Source organism: Gigantopelta aegis, chromosome 5, assembly GCF_016097555.1.
Source record: "Gigantopelta aegis isolate Gae_Host chromosome 5, Gae_host_genome, whole genome shotgun sequence".
NCBI classification, from domain to species: domain Eukaryota; kingdom Metazoa; phylum Mollusca; class Gastropoda; order Neomphalida; family Peltospiridae; genus Gigantopelta; species Gigantopelta aegis.
The window spans coordinates 12,625,006-12,631,042 of record NC_054703.1 but is presented as its reverse complement, the minus strand read 5'-3'; positions in this window follow the sequence as shown (position 1 = coordinate 12,631,042).

Sequence of the window (6,037 nt, the reverse complement as noted above, 5' to 3'; positions counted from 1 at the left end):
ACACGACCTCGAATACTCGTACCCATTTCAGTCCCGACATCTCCACTGTGTATCAATTATGAAGTATGAATCTGACATGCATCTAATTGCCTCTGGGCAGGCTATGCTTGACATTTGTAGATTCACTGACTATAACAATACATCGCATGAAGTCGGAATTAAATAATTAAATGGAAAAAGAAAACAAACATGTGGAGAACATGTCAAAAGTTGATTTATAATCAACTATGAAGCACAAATCCGTTAATTAGCAGTACAGACGGTAAAACAAGAAACAACAACAAATGTTTTAAAGACTATATATGTGGCAACCTGTACTCAGCGGCCACCTGTCTTAATCGGCCACGTTTATGTACTCCCTTGTGTGGCCGTTTAAGACAGGTTTGACTATATATATATATCATTATATGTGTGTGTGTATTCTCTCTCTCTCTCTCTCTCTCTCTCTCTCTCTCTCTCTCTCTCTCTCTCTCTCTCTCTCTCTCAAATATATATATACTCTTCAAAAGAAGAAACGCAAAACCACATTGTCGTAACATTTGGAGAATTGATTTAATTATTGAATGGTGAGTCCGATAATTACCATATGTTGCAGGATTGTTCACAATTCACTCTAGTCCATTGTGAGTAAGTGATAGGACACACCACCAAGGTCAAGGTCATCTGGAGTCAATACCGGGTGTGGTCTCCGCGTGTGTTGACAACTGCCTGGCACCGCCTGCCCATTTAAGCAACCAGGTTACGGATGACGTCCCGGGGGATGGTGGCCCACTCGGCCTGCAAGGCTGCTGCCAGCCTCGGGCAGGGTCTGGGGCTGTGGTTGTCGCTGTCGGAGGCGTCGGTCCACACTCGTCCCATAGATGCTCAATTGGGTCAATACTCCGGTGATATCGATGGCCAAGGAAGGACATTAATGTTGTTGTTCTGTAGGAAAGCCGGTGTGAGACGTGCTGTGTGAGGCCTGGCGTTGTCATGTTGGAAACTGTGTGGGCGTTGGCCATAACTGGAACGATGTGGTGGCCGGAGGATCTGGTCAATGTAGCCCTGTGCATTCAGGTTGCCCTGCACGTGGACCAGGTCAGTTCTGCCAGTGTGTGAGATGGCTGCCCACACCATGACACTACCCCCGCCGAATCTGTCCACTTCCTGCACGCAGTTTGCCGCATAACGTTCACCACGACGCCTATACACGCGACATCTTCCATCATGACGTCGGAGCAGAAATCGGACTCGTCACTGAACCACACCTGTCTCCATCGCAGTTGAGGCCATTGTCGATGAATTCTGGCACCACTGCAGTCGGAGTCGACGGTGCTGTGGTGTTAAGATGACACCTCAAAACTGGACGTCTGGCACGAATTCCTACCTCACGTAGGCGGTTTTCCGTACGGTCTGGTCGGATATCCTGCGCAAACCTGGTATTGCTGCGGCTGTGGAGGTGGCAGTAGTCAATCGTTCCCGAAGGTGGCGTACCCGGATGTAGCGGTCCTGCCCGGGGGTAGTGCCCTGGTTCGACCGATCTAGGGAGGTCACGTGTTGATCCATGTTGCTGGTAACGGTCCCACAGTCTGGAGATGGTGCTTGGGGACACATGGAATGCCCTGGCACCGGCCGTTCTGGATTCGCCTGCGTCTAGTCGGCCGATGGCATTGTTTCTCTGCGGTTCACTGAGACGTGGCATGTCCTGGATTGTCAACTGTCGGCCAGATACAGAGGCCAGGCAAGCGAACACCCTGCACTTTTATACTGTCGGTGTTCATGTTGCACGTGCAGACAACGCACGTGCAGTGGTGACATGGTTTGCACGTGGCTGCGTTTTTGCGAATATTCACATTTTGGAACTTTATTGTACAGTAGCTGCGTTTTATCGAATGTAACCGTGGGAATGTGTTTGGGACATGCAATGACCTTATATTCACAAAGCATGAACCGGTAGGAAACATAAAATCGGAGTTATAACCCATCTGTACCCTTTTGCGTTACTTTTTTTGAAGAGTATATATATATATCGATCGATGCCATAACCTGTCGATGCCATAACCTATGGAATCTGTCAAATGTTTTGTTTATACTTTTTACGAGATAGTCTTTTAATCTGGCGTTATAAAAACCTTCGGGTACGAGTCGCAGAGACTTTGTCCAAGTTGTTGCACTGCTTTTTAATTTGAACCATTCCGCTGTAAATTTCAGCGGACCGTTTTCTACGGCCATTACACCATCTAGTTCGAAATATGTACAAAGTTGCTAAAGTTTAAAAGTCTCCTACGAAGCTACTCAAGTCGCCCATAACAACCGTCTGTCACGCCCCCCAATTTGTAAATAGACTAGTTTCAGTCTATTTTATCAAGGGACGTTACTCTTCGCGCGCATGCGCAATAGGAATGCGAAATACCTCTGTTGGTCAGTTCTGTGGTTTTAGATGGAAAAGTCTACTTAATCAATAGTTTTACAGAACTATTTACAGTAATAAACCATGTCCATTACAATTTTAGGGGCGACAGGTAATATTCCACAATACCGGTATGTATTTTTGTGTCTAGACAGCATCAATTAATTGGCTCGTCTGATTACCATTCAAATACACACCTGCCAATCAGGAATCACAGGTAGAAGCAACTAACAGCATAGACCAATCAACTAAGAAAACACTGCGTGTATCATTTCAGTATGTAGGTTAATGCATGGGCAAAACATTGTTAATTGTTTCGACTTGTTGTGTAGCCACTTTGACAATGGTATTTTATTTTGTATTGAAAAATAATATATATAGTGCTGGATATACTTATTGCTGGCTTACTGGGATGTGTATTATTACAGAACATTGCAATGTATGACTATTTATCATCCCGCAAAAACCAGGTAGATTGTGTTTCTCTAGTTCTAAGGCTCATTCCTGATGTTACGCGTTAAATATTATGTAACCACCAGCTCGCCAGAGGGTGTACTCACTGAGATGGTACAGAATGGCTGCGCCCGTTATATATAATAGCCATCACATTTAACCGTTTTATTAATTAACTATACAATTATACGTATTGATATTAAGCAATAATGTGCATTGTATATCGTTGAATATGCATACCAGGCCAAATGCCTTAATTGTCCTCTCCTTTAAGATAAGCTTAGCTAGTTTTAATGAATCATTGGGTATATAATAGACACCAAGTTATTATACACTAGCTGTCCTAGAGTTAGTGTTACCAGTTAGGGTTTGATGAGGGTTAAGATAAGGTTATCTAGTTTTAATTAGTCATTGTGTATATAATAGGCACCAAGTTATAATACACTGTTCTAGAGTTAGTGTTACAAGTTGGTTAGGGTTAAGATAAGGTTAGCTAGTTTTAATGAATCATTGGATATATAATAGGCACCAAGTTATTATACACTGTCCTAGAGTTAGTGTTACCAGTTAGGGTTTGATGAGGGTTAAGATAAGGTTAGCTAGTTTTAATGAGTCATTGAGTATATACTAGGCACCAAGTTATTATACACTGTCCTAGAGTTAGTGTTACCAGTTCAGGTTTGGTGAGGGTCAAGATACGGTTAGCTAGTTTTAATGAGTCATTGAGTATATACTAGGCACCAAGTTATTATACACTAGCTGTCCTAGAGTTAGTGTTACCAATTCAGGTTTGGTGAGGGTCAAGATACGGTTAGCTAGTTTTAATGAGTCATTGAGTATATACTAGGCCCCAAGTTATTATACACTGTCCTAGAGTTAGTGTTACCAGTTAGGGTTTGATGAGGGTTAAGATAAGGTTAGCTAGTTTTAATGAGTCATTGAGTATATACTAGGCACCAAGTTATTATACACTGTCCTAGAGTTAGTGTTACCAGTTCAGGTTTGGTGAGGGTCAAGATACGGTTAGCTAGTTTTCATGAGTCATTGAGTATATACTAGGCACCAAGTTATTATACACTAGCTGTCCTAGAGTTAGTGTTACCAATTCAGGTTTGGTGAGTGTCAAGATACGGTTAGCTAGTTTTAATGAGTCATTGAGTATATACTAGGCCCCAAGTTATTATACACTAGCTGTCCTAGAGTTAGTGTTACCAGTTCAGGTTTGGTGAGGGTCAAGATACGGTTAGCTAGTTTTAATGAGTCATTGAGTATATACTAGGCACCAAGTTGTTATACACTAGCTGTCCTAGAGTTAGTGTTACCAGTTCAGGTTTGGTGAGGGTCAAGATACGGTTAGCTAGTTTTAATGAGTCATTGAGTATATACTAGGCACCAAGTTATTATACACTAGCTGTTCTAGAGTTAGTGTTACCAGTTCAGTTTTGGTGAGGTTAAGATACGGTTAGCTAGTTTTAATGAGTCATTGAGTATATATCATGCACTAAGTTATTATACAATAGCTGTCCAAGAGTTAGTGTTACCAATTCAGGTTTGATGAGGGTTAAGATAAGCTTAGCTATAGTTTTAATGAGTCATATTGTGTATATAATTGACACCAAGTTATTATACACTAGCTGTTCTAGTTAGTGTTACCAGTTCAGGTTTGGTGAGTGTTAAGATACGGTTAGCTAGTTTTAATGAGTCATTGGGCATATAATAGGCACGAAGTTATAATACACTGTCCTAGAGTTAGTGTTAACAGTTACGGTTTGGTGAAGATTATGTTAGGCTGAGCAAGTTTTAATAATGAGTCATTGGGTATATAATAGGCACCAAGTTATTATACACTGTCCTAGAGTTACATGTAGTGTTACCAGTTAGGGTTTGGTGATAGTTAAGATAAGGTTAGCTAGTTTTAATCAGTCATTGTGTATATAATAGGCACCAAGTTATTATACACTGTCCTAGAGTTAGTGTTACCAGTTAGCGCTTAGTGATGGTTAAGATAAGGTTAGCTAGTTTTAATGAATCGTTGGGTATATAATAGGCACCAAATTATTATACTCTAGCTGTCCTAGAGTTAGTGTTACCAGTTAGGGTTTGGTGAGGGTTAAGATAAGGTTATTTAGTTTTAATTAGTCATTGTGTATATAATAGGCACCAAGTTATAATACACTGTTCTAGAGTTAAGTGTTACAAGTTGGTTACGGTTAAGATAAGGATAGCTAGTCTTAATGAGTCATATTGGGCATATAATAGGCATCAAATTATATACACTATTCTAGAGTTAGTGTTACCAGTTAGGGTTTGGTGAGGGTTAAGATAAGTTTAGCTAGTTGTAATGAGTCATTGTGTATATAATAGGCACCAAGTTATTATACACTGTCCTAGAGTTAGTGTTACAAGTTGGTTAGGGTTAAGATAAGGATAGCTAGTCTTAATGAGTCATATTGGGCATATAATAGGCATCAAGTTATTATACACTCTCATAGAGTTAGTGTTACCAGTTAGGGTTTGATGAGGCTTAAGATAAGGTTAGCTAGTTTTAATGAGTCATTGGGTATATAATAGGCATCAAGTTATTATACACTGTTCTAGAGTTAGTGTTACCAGTTAGGGTTTGGTGAAGATTATGTTAGGCTGAGCAAGTTTTAATAATGAGTCATTGGGTATATAATAGGCACCAAGTTATTATACACTGTCCTAGAGTTAGTGTTACCAGTTAGGGTTTGGTGAGGGTTAAGATAAGGTTAGCTAGTTTTAATGAGTCATTGGGTATATAATAGGCACCAAGTTATTATACACTATCCTAGAGTTACATGTAGTGTTACCAGTTAGGGTTTGGTGATAGTTAAGATAAGGTTAGCTAGTTTTAATCAGTCATTGTGTATATACATGTAATAGGCACCAAGTTATTATACACTGTCCTAGAGTTAGTGTTAAAAGTTAGCGCTTAGTGATGGTTAAGATAAGGTTAGCTAGTTTTAATGAGTCATTGAGTATATAATAGGTACCAAGTTATTATACCCTGTCCTAGAGTTAGTTTTACCAGTTAGGGTTTGGTGATGGGTTAAGATAAGGTTAGCAAGTTTAATGAGTCATTGTGTATATAATAGGCACCAAGGTATTATACACTGTCCTAGAGTTTGTGTTACCAGTTGGGTTTGGTGAGGGTTAAGATAGCAAGTTTTAATG